At 37.7% G+C, this 16802-nt stretch overlaps 2 long non-coding RNA genes across 4 annotated transcripts in view; one reads left to right on the top strand and one right to left on the bottom strand.

Annotated features, from left to right (window-relative positions):
• LOC137487508 (uncharacterized) overlaps positions 1-4117 on the bottom strand; it is a 30661-nt gene extending 26544 nt beyond the window's left edge. For 2 of the 3 annotated variants that reach the window (XR_012390161.1, XR_012390162.1), the window contains exons 1-2: positions 4078-4117; positions 2944-3035 (exon numbers count right to left, since the gene is read on the bottom strand). This is a non-coding gene — a long non-coding RNA (uncharacterized lncRNA). Of the gene's footprint in view, positions 1-2943; positions 3036-3783; positions 3841-4077 lie in introns of all 3 variants that reach the window. The other variant, XR_011006112.2, reaches the window with a different exon arrangement.
• LOC141377669 (uncharacterized) lies at positions 4061-15526 on the top strand. Its single transcript, XR_012390174.1, has 3 exons — positions 4061-4285; positions 5300-5793; positions 14188-15526. It is a non-coding gene; the product is annotated as an uncharacterized lncRNA (long non-coding RNA).
• Positions 15527-16802: the final 1276 nt, after the last annotated feature.

Raw genomic sequence — 16802 nt, 5'->3', positions numbered from 1 at the left:
GTTTGGATTTTCCATGCCACTAAATTTAATTATTATATATCATATTTTTAGCTATAATTAAAAAAAAATTTAAATTATAGAGAAAAAAAAAGAATAGATAATTGTACTAACCTGTATTTAAAAAAAAAAAAAAAAAAAAAAAAAAAATATATATATATATATATATATATATATATATATATATATATATAAAACTAAGGCATTTTAAGTGTTGAATGAATTTGATATATTTTTCAAGAGTATTTATTTAGAACTAATGAGACATTAATCACAATGGCTAAACGTGTATGTTTGCTTAATGATATCTAGAAATGAAAAAGTATCAGATGCTCTGTAAACATTTGCTCTGGGAAAGACTGCTAAATTTGTCTCAGATGGACTGACAATAAATTTAAATTATAAGGACTATATATATATAGCCATATATACATACACGTTTAGCCATTGTGATTACTGTCTCATTAGTTCTAAATAAATACTCTTGAAAAATATATCAAATTCATTCAACACTTAAAATACCTTAGTTTTATATATATATATATATATATATATATATATATATATATATATATATATATATATATATATATATATATATATATATATCCCTTTAACTACTAAATTTGGATTGCATTTCACACTCAATGCATTTTTTTTCAACACTTTCCATCATTTCTAAAATATCAGCCTCTACCAAATGGTTGATATGTTGGTTTATGGTAAAAGTATCAGACGTAATACATATACTACATGAAAAATGTAGTATTACCATTTTATGAAAAATCTAAATCTAAAAAATACTCAAAATAAAACATTTTTGAATACTAAATCACCTTTATTTTTTAAAGTAAGAATATTTCAGATTCCCATTTAACATGTTTTCTTGTTATTTTTACAATAAAAACTATATCAAGTGTAGTAGTACAACAGGATGTTTGTTTGATTTTTATTTTATTTTTTTGTAAACCAACAATGCTGTGTGTGTGAGCCATTATTTAAAACAGTAAAACATGGTCAACCATTTGGTAAATTGGCAATTTTATTTTTTATTTTTTAATACTTGTATATTTGTTAATATGTAATATTTTGTATGTAAAAACATGTTCCTTTAATGCCATTTTCATGTTTATTCATTTAGTAATTATTCAGTCATTATTCATTTAGTAATTATTTCACATTTAGCAATATATAATGTTTTAATTGATTGGCTGTTTAATGAAATGTACTAAATCTATCAAAAGTACATAACTATAACTATATATATGATTATTTTGAGCAGTTTCAGCACAATTTTTCTTTTCTAGAGCAGTGAATCAGTAGACTAAAATGAATTCTGAATGATCACTGTAAAACAAAAAAAAAGATACTTAACATATAAAAAAGAGATCTACCAACTACCTGTGGCGTTATTTCAATGAAAAAAAAAAAGCAAAAGCCCTCGTCTTTGATTTCGACCGAGTTTTCGGATCCCGCCGCATTATCGCCCTTATTTTTTGGATTCTGTTTTTCATCTTACCTGATTTCTGGAACCGCTCTTCCCCGGACCCGATCCCGGTCGTCCCCGCGGCCGGCTCCTCCTCCTCCGGGCCTCCGCTCCGCTGACGTAACGCTGAGAGCTAAGCAGATAAACTGGTAGCAGCGGGAAAGCCTTCCATTCGGAGGCGAGCCATCAGCCGGCGAGCGCGAAGAGGAGGAGCAGAGCGGCACCACACCGCCCCGCAGCGTTCGCTCGAGAAAAACTAAACACGGTCATACGTACCTCTGGCCACGTAAATCGTGGCCTCCAGAAACGTCCATGGGGCTACGTTTCCAGAATGAGCTTGGGTTGCTGAAACGCCAACTGAGCCAAGGATTGAACCAGCGACCCAGCGACCTTCTTGCTGTGAGGCAACAGCACTACCAACTGCGCCACTGCTTCACCCCTGTTTTGGTTTATTGTATTAATTCAATTACATATTCCTTGTTTGTATTTATATTTTTTTATTTATTGTTTTATTTTATTTTATTTTTATATACTTATTGCCTTTCATCTAAACATTTCCAAGGACCCCCCAGCACTCTCTTGTGCCCCCCTGGGAGTCCCAGGACCCAATTTTGAAAACTACTGACTTAACCAGCCCTTAAACTAAACCTGTCCTTAACCTTAACCAATATCCCACCTCAGGATCAACAAACTTTTTCTTTTTTGCAATAAATTATGCAAAATAAGAATATTATATATAAAATTTAATCTTTTTTATGTAAGTACACAATATTTAAACATAATAACCAATAGAAAATGAGACCCAAAATCCTAAATTTGTTACATCGAAACTAAATACTCTAAATGGAGCAGTAAAATAAGAGTCTGAGTTGCGCTTCTTTTGTTTTTGTTTTCTGCTGCTCCTCGAAGAGACCCTGAGCTGGAACCCGAGCACTTAACCCTCCTTAAGAATACAAAACACACACACACAAAAAAACAGAAAAAAGCTAACGAAATGGGAGGCCATTGGGAGCCCTCATATCTCATCTCTATTAACGGGTTTACTGGTGACCCCAGGGGTCCTCGTAAAAGTTTACGCCCAGGTTTCGGGCCGAGTCCTCTCAGAAAGAATGAAAGAAATGGGCTAGTTTATGGTTCGCCTTCAGGGTTTTACTGCATGTTTTACTAAAGCTCTGGTTTTAACAGACCCTGGTTCTAATTAGCCAGGCAGTGGCACCGCGGCCGAACCGAAAACCTTCCTTTCTTCTCGGAGGGAGAAAGTTGAGCGAGAGAGAGCGTAATTGACTGTTGATCTGGGAGGACACACGTAGGTCAGGTTGGGAGGTGAAGGAGACCAGTATTGGCTGAGATATGCTGCCACTTCAGGAATGTAATGAACAGCTCCAGTCATAAAACGCTGGGCCCCGTATATCATATCTTTTCTAAACACATTTGCGGTGCAGAGGGTAAATCTGCGTTACCTCGGCCGTCAGGAATGTCTTCACGGAGAGACGAGAGAGCACATCATCCAAGATGAAACGGAAAAGCCGAGCGCTTTCAGCAAGTGCCATGACTGTGAAAAAAAGAAAAAGAACAAGAGAGAGACGGGTTATCGCAAATCACAACACATGAGCTGTGAACAAAAAGAAGTAGTGCTGGAGAGCAGTGTTAGGGTAAGTTACTTTAAAAAAAGTAATCGATTACTACTGGAACATTGTAATCTGATTACATTACTAATTAATTAATGTAAAAAGTAATCAGATTACAAATTATTTCACTTTGAAGTTACTTTCAAAACATATAAAATATACCAGTAAAAATACAAAATAGAGTGCATCTTTCAATTTAATATTGAAAATCATTAATATGAAAAACATTTTCTATCAATTTCTATAGCTTCCGAGAATCCATAAAGTACCACATAATGATAAATAATGTTATAATAGCTGTTTCAACATAAGGCTATGATTTTATTGCCTCTTATTACAGTTATGAAATAGTTTGATAACAAACAGGAAATGTTTATGGGTTAATGACATGACCACATTAAATTGGTCTACAATTGAAACAAAAGTCTTCCATGGAAAAGTAAATGCTATGTTGAACAAACTTTCACAACTTTCTCACCATCATTTGACTTTAAAAATGTCTAACTGGTTAAGCTACAACACATTATACCTATATACAGTAACTCTTTTTTGTTTTAAACATGAACAAACTGTTATTCAGTAGGACTACATCACACATCAATGTTCAAAACTGTATCCCTAACCATATGCAAGTGTTTCAGTATAAGTTAATGATTTGCAATTTCAGCTCACGGGTACGATTTCGCGGGAAATGTCAATTTGACGTCATTCCGCTTTGCGAGGTTACATCTGTAAACAGAAAGAAGACTCGGTTGTGTAGGTTATTTTGTAGTCATCTACGGCTTGTTATTTGTTACAGCTTTAACTAATGATGAATTCTCAAAATATGAAGGCTTAGAGGTAAATAATGCGCTACGAGAAAAAAAAAACTCTTTAATAAGATCTGGGAAATCATCTGTACACATCACTTATATGTTAAATCATTAACTATTACATTTGCTTATAACATAAGTGCAAGTTGCTTACTTGTTCAGATGACATTTCCACCCATACGCCTTCACAGACATTTCAATTCAGATTCGAGCCGAGGATTCCGCTCTGACTTGATGATTCATCCGCGTAAGCAGCGCCGAAGCACAACCAGGGGAAAAAACTTCCGCCAATAACTTGCAGTCTCAAGATGGCGACAAGAGAAGTGAAAGATAAAAAATGGTCACTCCAACGTCAAAATTTGGTAAGTAAAATTAAAAGTACAATCATGTCTTTTCATCTTGCACTTGAACTTTAAATATTTATTAGTAAGCAGCTTAAAGGAAATACACTTCATGACGTGACTTGACGTTAGGCAGTTTATAAATGTTTAGCTAATTTAATACAGTCTATGCTACTAAATGCTAACAGGAACATAAGCACCCACATGAAAAAATACTATAAAATTTATTGTAAATGTATTGATTTTGTACCATACTATACTAAAGTGTTTTATTATAGTATTTACAAGTGTTCATTAATGAATGCTACAGCATATAATTGTATTAGCTATAGTGAACCTACAACCTGTTATACCCCTACAAAAAAATCCAGCTTAAACCAGCCTAGGCTGGTTGGCTGGTTTTAGCTGGTCGACCAGGCTGGTTTTAGAGGGGTTTTGGCCATTTCCAGGCTGGTTTCCAGCCATTTCCAGCCTGGTCTTAGCTGGTCAGGCTGGAAAATCACCAGCCAAATCCAGCTAAAACCAGCTTGACCAGCCTGGTTTAAGCTGGATATAGCTGGTTTTGGCTGGACTCCCAGCTTGGCTAGGCTGGTCAAGCTGGTTTTAGCTGGTCATCTCCCAGCCTGACCAGCTAAGACCAGGCTGGAAATGGCTGGAAACCAGCCTGGAAGTGGCCAAAACCCCTCTAAAACCAGCCTGGTCGACCAGCTAAAACCAGCCAACCAGCTTAGGCTGGTTTAAGCTGGATTTTTCAGCAGGGACACAATATAGTATACTTAATTTATACTGTAAACTGGTGTATTGCAGTATAAAATACCATATAGTTGTAGAAAACTACTATATTGGGTTATTTTGTTTGTATTACTAGAGTTGTTGTGTTACCAAAGCATCTACATAATTACCACAAAGAATTAACTGAAGTAATTTGTTGTATTATGGCTTAAAAACACTATAGTGCATTATACATTTCTAAAGTAGTATTAAATGTGACATTCTTGAGAGCCTGCAATAGTTTCTGTCCTTATTTGGTCCTAGATAAGTACACAGAAGACTGTTAAGAAATGAATGACGCAGCACGATATTGAATGACTGCGCAGAGGTTTCATTGAGAGCTCAACATTAAGTGAGGAATGCACCACTGAGGACATCCCATGGTAAGTCTGTAATTCGTATCTGTCACCGTGTCATATACAGACAGAAGACGGCAATCCGCCAAAGAGGGACATCCGGTGAGAACGAGAAGGACACACATGAATTATGAAACATGACACACGACACGCTCATGTGTTCCAGCAGAGGGTAACAAAGGTAAAGCGCCTCCAGCTCTCTCACAGGCAGCCCAGCCAGGTCCTTCACACACACACACACCATCACAGAAACACCATCTCTGGGGGAGGAAATGTGCCAAAATGCTCCAGATCAGACCACAGCCAAGATACCAACACTCGATTGCTTCAGGGGACAAGTGGACACGTCTCTTGTCTCATGCCTCTGTAGTGCCAGTGATGTTTTTGCGTCAGCTGGGCTGGGTAACAATCATTAAAGGGATAGTTCACCCAAAAATGAAAGTTTACTCAATATTTACTTGTTTTGAACCGGCTTGAGTTTCTTTCTTCTGTTGAATATAAAAAAGATATTTTGAACAAAGCCAAAAACCTGTAACCACTGACATCCATAGTAGGTAAAACAATTACTATGGAAGTCAATGGTTACAGGTTTTCAGCTTTCTTCAAAATATCTGCTTTTATGTTCAAGAGATGAAAGAAAATTAAACAAGTTTGTAATACTGAATTATTGTGATCTTAACCAGGCGGTTCAGTTACATTGTCCAACCCCTGTACAGGCCCGGATTGGCCAATTGGGAGGACTGGGAGAGTTCCCGGTGGGCCGGTCCGTTTTTTGGCCGTGAGGGCCGGTGTTTCTAGCTGCTTGCACTCTCAGCAGTCGCACTTCTTTTTCATGTATTTATTTATTTGACCATAGCCTCACTCTTTTTATTCATTATTTTGCTGCAGCTCCGCTCCGCAGGGCAAGGCAGTGGCGCAGTAGGTAGTGCTGTCGCCTCACAGCAAGAAGGTCGCTGGTTCGAACCTCGGCTCAGTTGGTGTTTCTGTTTGGAGTTTGGATGTTCTTCCTGCCTTCGCGTGGGTTTCCTCCGGGTGCTCCAGTTTCCCCCACAGTCCAAAGACATGCGGTACAGGTGAATTGGGTAGGCTAAATTGTCCGTAGTATATGTGTGAATGTGTGTGTCAATGTCTCCTAGAGATAGGTTGCGGCTGGAAGGGCATCCACTGCGTAAAAACTTGCTGGATAAGTTGGCGGTTCATTCCACTGTGGCGACCCCGGATTAATAAAGGGACTAAGCTGACAAGAAAATGAATGAATGAGCCCCATGAGCAAAAAGCAGCCTGCAGGGTAATGATGATGTAACTATAATTCCGGCAACACAATCATAACATCACCATTGTGGTCCAGTGGTCAGCACGTTGCGTTACGACGTTGTCGATCCGTGTTCAATCCTCACTTAAGAAATTATTTTATTTAAATTTTTTTCATTTTTATTGTTAAGACATATACAACTGTAAGGTTGTTGAACATTTGAAGTTCTAGAGCAGCTGTTTTCTTGAAAAAGACGTGATAGTGTCATTAGAAACTGAATACGCTTATTTCACGCGGCCGCCATTTTAAAGAACCAAAGCGAGGCTGCGGTGGGAAGAAACCCGGAAGTATAGGACCAGCACTTTAAACATTGCAGTAACATGCTGTGTACTACAAACCTCCAGCTGTTGCTGAGATTTCAAAATGCAGAAATGGTGTAAACATTGCTTCAATATCATTCAGTAAGTTTATTTTAAACAATTAAAAGCAATTTAGCATCAAACAAGATCACAATCTTAGTGATACGTTTAAGTGTCCTCCCAGGCTTCAGTTCAGGGCACCAGTTAAACACCGTGAGGATGCTTTCTTGCTTCAGCCCATGTAACCCGGTGAATGATAAAACACTGCAGTCCTCTGCAGCACACGCTTGTGTTGTCTGTAATAGTGTTGTCCTCGTACTGAAGTTTTAAACCCGGCTATTTCCCGCTAATATGGAAGCACTGCTGAGTGCGGATAACTAGACTGATTTTCACGGCTTCGCGCTTCAGTCTTCATGTATGCGTGTCAGTTTACCGCTCTTTACCCAGTGCAAACACAGATACACGGACTGGAGCACGAAGCAGCTGTCAAGAACAATCGAGTCATCAAGCACTCGGCTTGGATGGCTCGGCTCGTCTGTGTTTGTGCTTAGTATACAGCAGTGGGTAAACTGATGACCTTCTCGGCCAATCACAATCATTTCTGTTGAACATGTGAACACAATGGCAAATCATTGCTGTTTTAAGAAAGCCATCAACATTGCCTTAAATGTTAGCGCGAAATTGCCGGTTTTTCTTTTAATTTAGTATCGTGACAAGTCTAATATAATGAAAGAATCAGCTTATTATCTCGAGTTTGATAAATAGCATCTAAAACATGTGTTTGGGAAAGAAAACGTTAGCTAACTAGTGCCATTTCCCTTAACTTAGCTGAAAATGAGCTCTGATATCCCTTTTTACATTCACCATTCATTCAGAACGGACCTTCGGGTCACCCGGAAGGCGGAGAAATGATAAATTTGTGTCACTTTATCTTCGCTGATAAGATATATAGCCAGCTACACAACATTCCTATGTAACTCCCAATGATACTTCCGTGTTTCTTCCCACCGCAGCCTCGATTTCGCTTTTGAAAATGGCGGCCGCGTGAAATCAGTCTATTGGAAATGACCTTATTTTAATATAGTCAGTCGTGAACTGAGGTGGGCTGGTCTAATGCTTGAAACTCCAGGGCTAAAATGGAGTCCCACTCCGGCCCTGCCCCTGTATAAAATATATACTACTATTATTATGATTATATACATCTTTTTTGTGTAGTTTATTACAAAGTGCTGACAGCCTCACTGTATTTGCACTGCAAGTTTGCAATAAACTATAGGCTGTAAAAGCTTCTTATAAGGATCCACAATATGTGTAATCCCCTCACATGCATTTGTCTCAGGCCACTTACATTAATCTCCACAAGATGACAGGTAATTTCCATGTTTGGCAACATTGTCCTGTTGAGGAGACACAATCCTGGACATATTAGTGAACGTTTAACACCTATGGGCCGAACAGACCAAAACTGCACTTCATCAGTGAAGAGAGTGCGAGCGAGTTCATTCTCACTTGGTTTGTTTGTATTAATGATGAGGCTTCTTGTCCTTATCACTGCAGGTCAGCTCCGCTCTCCAGGTAAATGGGTTGGGAGGAGGGTTATGAATAGGGAAGAGGTAACACTGCGGTCGGAGCTTAATCAGAGTTTGGCTCAGGCCTGACACTTTTTGGAAAGTATGTTTGCGTAGTAATTCATTTTGCAAACCATCTCTAGACAGTTTCTGCATCATAAGAGCTGAAAGAGAGACCTCTGAAACACTATTTGCTCTTTCATAATGGTGACCAGATTTCTGAGATGCAAACTGGGGATGTTTTCAAGTTTAGTGCACAAGTTAGCATTGAGCTTATGATTATTTATGAGTTGAATTAAAATGGGGATCATACATCTTGTATGTTTTTAATTTTTATTAAATTGTTTCCAGTCAGGCAGCACGGTAGCTCTGTGGTTAGCACTGTCGCCTCACAGCAAGAAGGTTGCTGGTTCGAGACCCGGCTGGGCCAGTTGGTATTTATGTGTGGAGTTTGGATGTTCTACCCGTGTTAGCGTGGGTTTCCTCCAGGGTTACATTCCCGCTTAAAACATTCTTTCTAGCGAAAAAAATGTTGCGCACTTTTTATCAAATTCAATTAACAATGGAAGATCAAGTTGCATGTGGTGTGGCTGTGCTCTATTTAATTATCCAATGTGTCCATATGTCTAAAATACTCTTATATTGTTGCATGAGATTCCCGCTTTTTTAAAGAAAAAATAAATAAATAACATTAATGCACATCAGTCGGCGATGCAGTGGCGCAGTGGTTAGCACGTTCGCCTCACAGCAAGAAGGTTGCTGGTTTGATCCTCGGCTCAGTTGGTGTTTGCATGTTCTCCCTGCGTTCGCGTGGGTTTCCTCTGGGTGCTCTGGTTTCCCCCACAGTCCAAATACATGCGGTACAGGTGAATTGGGTAGGGTAAATTGCCTGTAGTGTATGTGTGGATGTTTCCCAGGGATGCGTTGCGGCTGGAAGGGTATCCACTGCGTAAAAACTTGCAGTTCATTCCGCTGTGGCGACCCCAGATTAATAAAGGGAAAATGAATGAATGCACATCAGTAACTTGCCAGTAACTTTTTAATGTATGTTTCTGTAAGAAAACATTGCAAATAATTGGAAAACCGGCGACCGCAATAACCAAACCCTTGGGAACAACTGTGGTCGCAACCAAAGTTCACAGGTCTGTGTTCTCTGGACTCCTCTCAAGCGGTGGACTTCTACATTCTGATTGCTTGCCGCCGAACCGCGTCATAGCTTATTACCATAAAGTTAACTAGACTTCACCTTTCCTCAATGCCCACACCGCCTTGCTGCTCTTCGCTGCTTATCGCCACCGGCTCCCATTAAAAAATGAATGACTTCTGGCTACTTTGACGCTCTTGCCACTTTTTGTGTGAACGTATGGTTAGCCGAAGAAAAATGAATGAATAAATGTTTCCAGTTGGGGACAAGAAAATAAAACTTTCTTTGTAATTGTTTTAATTGTTTTGCAATCAAAAGTTACTGCCCAGTACTAGCCGACCAGGGCTAATATCAGCAAATAACAAGACTTATTTCTTTAAACAAAATGCATACAGATAAATAACAAATAGCATAGCTTAAAATAAATAGCTTTATTTTTAAGCACACATTCTACAAAACACACTGCACATAAAAATTTAAGTAAATGCTACATACAGCGTCCAAATCCATAGCTGTATGGATTTTACTGTCTTGTATAAAATTGTATGATAGGAGATGCGCTTGCATGCTTGAATCCATTTCAAAGATGGCCACTAGGACTGGGCGATGTCGACCAATTTGACATTGTATGATGTCTGATGTGAAATATCACGATGGATTATGTCATCGGTGAGTTAAATCAATTTGAATAATAAAAATAAATAAATAATAATTATTTATTTGTAGCCTACCTTTTCAACTACCTGAACCGCATACTTTGTAGGTGTGAAGGATGAAAGAACTCAGAAACTCGTTGAGTGAATGGAGAGGCTCCCCACGCCTCGTCGTGATGCGCGATTTATAAAATGAGAGTCTGCACAGGGTTTTTTATGCATCCTGCAATATGCAATGCCAAAAGGGTGACTCCATAAGTAGGGTAACCTGCACACACTTAATTATGTAATGCGTGAACACGTCTCACAGTGCAAAGCATAACTAAACCTTCAAATGTCCATGCTTAATCAGTCATCGATAAGGTCTATTGATTAAACAGTTTTGACCATTAAAAGATCATCAAGTAATCATTAGCATCCCTACATAAAATATATTAAAGGATATTTCACCCTAAATTCACTATTGAAATGAGAATTCATCCAAAACTGAAAATCCTATCACCATTAACTAACCTTTTACTTGTTCCAAACTTGTTTTCAAGAGTTCACACTTAGCTGAAGATTGATTATAAAGATTGTTTTGGCATGCTGTTCCATGAGAGAGAGCCCTAAGCTCATAAGATACTCGAGCCTGAGGCTCCCTCCCATTTGCAAAGAGGGAAGTTTGAGCTCAGGTAGATCTCGAGAACTCCCCTGCTGTAGTAGCTAATGAACAGATGTGATTGCTCTTAAAAAATAACTACTAACTAGGAGCATGTCTATGGTGGCGATTTGGATTAATCAATTAACTTAAGTTGCATGTTTTTGGACAGTGGGAGGAAACCGGAGAACCCGGGGGAAATCCACATGAGCACGGGAAGAATGTGTGAACTCAGAAACGTCAGCTGGCTTGGTAAGGACTAGAACCAGTGACGTTTTTGCTGTGAGGTAACAGTGCTAACCACTGGGCTGCCGAGCCACCCATCTAGGCAAGGAGGAGGAGTAGGGGTGGAAGGGGGTTCTTCAAAACGAAGATGGCTGTGATATGGAACTTAGGGTATTTTTAGTGACTTAAGAATCGTCTCACTGATGATTCGTAAATTTAATAATGCGGGACCATAAGCAATCATAAGCACGTGCTCTTCTCGAAATTAGTTTATAAATCAACTTTACTTATTTTTTTTTTTGATGTTGACTAATAATTTCCAATAACTTGTAGGTAATGTCTTTGCTGTTTACATTTTGTTTATTATTTTATTATTTATATTGTCAGACAGTTAAAACATTCCGCAAAATGTGTTAAATCAGCTGCACAAAGGGATTGGCAGGCTGGAAACCCTTAAAAAATTTATAGATATAAAGATTGACATTTATCGTGATAATTATCAATATCGACTGAAAAAATAAAAAATTGATCTTGATATTTTTTTGCCATATCGGCCAGCCCTACTTTCCACCTTATATGAGAGGAACACACTGAAAAAATCAAGTCAATTAAACATGAAGAGCTCACAACGCATATGATGACGTGTGCGAGTGTTGTTGTGTGGTGTGCCATTTTTTAGGGGTAAAGACCTTCCATTTCACTCTCTGTTTCAAAAGACAATGGGAAGGGGTAGGGGATAAAAGAAATGAATTAGGATTGGACCTACAGTAAGTAGGCAAATTGAGACGCAGCACATGTGTGTTCATGCTCTGGCCGGTCCTCATAAAACAGCGGGGTCTTCCTGTTCGTTATAGCCAATCGTATTTGCACAAGACGTTCAGTGGACCACAGACACAAGAGAAAGATGTGAAATCAGGAAGACTTCATCCATCACAACATTTACAGGACTGAAGGAATAATCTCTCCCAGTCTGGCGCGATCGCATGTGGTCTGCAGCAGTTGTTGGGGAAATACTCGGTGACATGAATAACTCCGGCGTTCAGCACTATAGCCTTCCCTTCGAGCAGCTCAAATCCTCCTGCGCAACCTTGAATCGCAGCCAAACGCGAGAGCCTGGGTTGGTTAATTGACATAACAGGCTCTTCATCTCCGTCTCTGGGTCTGCGCTGTGAAAGAAAGCAAAGTGTTAAGACGTGCTACAAGTGGTCAGCTGACACTTCAAAGCCCACCGTGTCACTTTGGTTGTGTGAAGGCTGTAAAGGGGTTTCTCTGATCCGACAGCTATACGGCAGCTATCCTGAAGAGTTTCAAACCCTCGGTCTGGAGCATTTCCAGAATCTGACAGAGACTGGGCTAAAAATGATGTAAACGACACCATGTGTGCTTAAGCTTAATACAATATGTAATGGTTTTAATGCTGAGTGCATGAATTGATATACATTTGTGTCTTCAATGCAAGTTGCTCCATATTAGCATAAATTTTAAGGCCGTTGCATTAAATAAAACTAGTTATATTTAGGTTTTAGTTTTAATATTCTAGATTTGTTACATTTTATCAAGTGTTGTTGCCATACACTTTTAAAGTTTCAAAACAATTTTTGTTGCTGGAAAAAATAGAGATGAAGGCAAAATTATTATTTAAAAAATACTTATAAAGGAGAGAAGATTTTTCGCAACACATTTTTAAACAACATATTTTGGTTAAATAATTTATTTTGTCTCCATGTTGACAGTACATATTTTATTATTATTATTATTATTATTATTATTATTATTATTATTATTATTGTGATTATTATTGGGCGACGCAGTGGCGCAGTAGGTAGTGCTTTTGCCTCACAGCAAGAAGGTCGCTGGTTCGAACCTCGACTCAGTTGGCGTTTCTGTGTGGAGTTTGCATGTTCTCCCTGCATTCGCGTGGGTTTCCTCCGGGTGCTCCAGTTTTCCCCACAGTCCAAAGACATGCGGTACAGGTGAATTGGGTAGGCTAAATTGTCCCTAGTGTATGAGTGTATGTGTGGATGTTTCCCAGAGATGGGTTGCAGCTGGAAGGGCATCCGCTGCGTAAAAAGTGGAAGAAAATGAATGAATAATAATAAGAATAATAATAATTATTCATTTATTCATTCATTTTCTTGTCGGCTTAGTCCCTTTATTAATCCGGGGTCGCCACAGCGGAATGAACCGCCAACTTATCCAGCAAGTTTTTGCGCAGTGGATGCCCTTCCAGCCGCAACCCATCTCTGGGAAAATAATAATAATAATAATTATTATTATTATAATGCAAGATTCTGTTCAGCTTACAGTGTAATTTAAAGGCTTAACTAGGTTAATTAGGCAAGTTAGGTCAATTAGGCCTGTCATTGGACAACAGTGATTTGTTTTGCAGACAATTAAAAAAAATCTTAAGGGGGCAAAAATAAATAAAACTTTCTCCAACAGAAAAAATAACAATACAGAAAAAAAAAACAAACAAAAAAAAAACATTTACTTGGTCTGTTGAATATTTCGTGGGGAATGTTTGAAAAGGAATAAAAGCCCTATACACTCACTGGCCTATTTATTATATACACATGTCCAACTGCTCGTTAATGCAAACTTCTAATCAGCCAATCACATGGCAGCAACTCAATGCACTTAGGCATGTAGACCTGGGCTGCGTCCGATACCGCCTACTCCTCAGTTGGTACGGAATTTGAATTTAAACGTACTACTCAGCTGTTAGAAAAGTGAGTTCTATACAGTATGAATGCAAGAAGTATAAATGGAATTCTACATTTGATTTTCAATTAATTATTTCAATTGTTTGTGGCACGTAGCTTTGAAAAGTGTATGATATTAAGAGGAAAAAAAGTCAATTAAAGAACATTCCGTATCCTTTACCTTCTCTCCATCACGAATCATTGCATTGCTGCTCTTTAACTTACACAAAAATGATAATGTGAAACATTTTAGGGTGAACTATCCATTTCAGATAGAAAAGATGTAAACTAAGACATTCTCTAATGCAGTGGTTCCCAACCTGGGGTCCGCGCCCCCCTAAGGGGGGCGCCAGAGTTCACAAGGGGGGCGCGGGAGAGGATAAGTATTGAGGTAGAAAAAGGCATAAAAATGCTCCACTATTATATAGGGCTGTACAATTAATCGAAAATCCGATTTCGATTTCAAACGATTATAAAAAAGCATTAATCAAGATAAACGATTATATGCATCATATACCGCCACCTTTCCAGGTGTGCACGCGTTGCTCTTAAAAGCGCGAATGTGTGTGTGCAGCACGCACACGCAGCCAGAAGCATGCGGCCAGTCAGCATTCGCTCTCATTCGCACACTGAGACGAGCAGAGGAGCGCAGACATCTAAAGTCATTAACGTGAGCGCTTTAATGGTCAAATAGGTGTCAAAACGCGGTGTTTCGTGATTATTTATATTAGCCCCCATTTGTGTAATAAACAAACGAGTTGAGAATCAAAAGACGTGAAAGAGAAACCATTAAAGAGACAGCGCGAAATATTCCTGCTGCCGCCTGTTTTATCATTAATCAAACATAACGAGAAAATGTTTCTCTGAAGGATTTTTGTAGCTAAAGTGTTTTTCTTACAGTGAAGATGCTTAAAGCAGTTTGTTTAATATTTTTATTTAATTGTATTTATTTCTCTTTCCTTTGCAGGCTGGAAAATAACTGTATGTATACACTTGAAGTCAGAATTATTAGCCCTCCTGAATATTAGCTGAATATTAACTTTTCCTGCCCAATTTCTGTTTCATAGAAAGAAGTTTTTTTTTCTGAACATAATAGTTTTGATATATCATTTCTAATTACTGATTTATTTTATCTTTGCTGTGATGACAGCACATAATATTTTACTAGATATTTTTCAAAATACAACCATTCAGATTAAAGTGCAGTTCAAAGGCTTAATTAGGGTAATTAGGCAAGTCATCAAAAATATTTATTGCTTAAGGGGGCTAATAATATTGACCTTAAAATAGCTTTCAAAATATTTAAACTTGATTTTATTCTAGCTAAAATAAAACAAATAAGCCTAGAAGAAAAATATTAGAGGAAATACTGTTAAAATTCCTTGTTCTGTTAAACATAATTTGGGAAATATTTATAAAAAAAAATTCTCAGGAGCGCTAATAATTTTATTGTATTTTTTCTGATACTCGTTTTGAATAATCGTGATTACAATTATGACCAAAATAATTGTGATTATGATTTTTCCCAATATCGAGCAGCCCTACTATTATATATGTATTTTTAAGTACCAAAAAAAAAAAAAAAATCAAAACACATGCTTAAAATTCCAACATAATAGTAAAAATAATTAAAATAAATAACTTTAAATAATTAATGTGGTTGTCCAACTTCTCGTAAAGGCAAAATCAAAACAAAAATGGCAGAGAAACGTAAATGCAATGATTCTTTAGCGGTGAAGAAAAAGATTAGACAGTATGTCAAAGCCTACATGTAGTACTCTAAAATATATATATATATATATATATATATATATATATATATATATATATATACACAGTACATATGTGTGTGCGTGCGTGTGTATTTATATGGTGGGGGTGCTCCAATGTTTGTATATGTTCATGGGGGGGGCCCCTAAGAAAAAGGTTGGGAACCACTGCTCTAATGTGTTTAGTTACCTAATTTGTAAGGCTAATAGTAAAAAACAAAAACTGCATTAGAAAATATTGATGAACGGAGCCTTTTGGAGAGACTCTACAGTGAAATATTCAAGGATCACATAAGGAAAAGTGTTTGTGTGTACTAGTGTTTTTCTTCTTCTCGCTCAAGTGTTTGTTGTGTACAGATTTACAGACCTGCATGCGTTTCCCAGCCTCAATACTAGGGAGAATTGTGTGTTGATTCATATCCCGCATAAACCATATGATGGCGTTTCTCAATGGACTAGTCAGAGAATATTAACCCTCAGGTTTCTGGTAATTATGTTTTAAATTTACACATCATTTGCATCCATGCTCTTGGCAGATGCTGTCCTACCAAATAAAGTCAAAGGAAAGTTCATAAGCAGAAACGGATGTGCATTTAAACCAAAATATGGAGTGTGGGGTGAAATTCAGCAGTAGGGGGAACAATGCAGGACTTTTGTCGTTAATAATCACATAGGGAAAAGGCCCATTTTGTTAATAAAGAAGCTTGTTTCCACCAAATAAAAAAAAAATATATAATAATAAAATATGGTTATTGCAACTTTCTTTGTTCTCAAAATTGTGAGATGTAAGCAATATCAAGAAATAAAGTCAGATTTTGAGATCTAAAGTCAGAATTGACACATCCCACAAAGCACAGAACGCCATAAGACCTTAATATTAGGTTAGATTTAGGTTGTGATGTCCGATGACCAAAATTTAATCTCTAGCTGGCATCTATGGACAATGTTATTTTACCTTTGCAATAAAATGTCAAATTACATTTATATTTGGTTGATTTTTGGTTGTGCTGGAAAGTAACCAAAATCCAACGTCGAGCCAACATCTTAAACCTTGACATCAAATTGACGTCCTTATTATTAAGAAAACCATTAATAAATT

The sequence above is a fragment of the Danio rerio genome, chromosome 14 (genome assembly GCF_049306965.1).
Source record: "Danio rerio strain Tuebingen ecotype United States chromosome 14, GRCz12tu, whole genome shotgun sequence".
In the NCBI taxonomy this organism is placed as follows: domain Eukaryota; kingdom Metazoa; phylum Chordata; class Actinopteri; order Cypriniformes; family Danionidae; genus Danio; species Danio rerio.
This window is presented reverse-complemented; position numbering and strand designations above follow the sequence as displayed.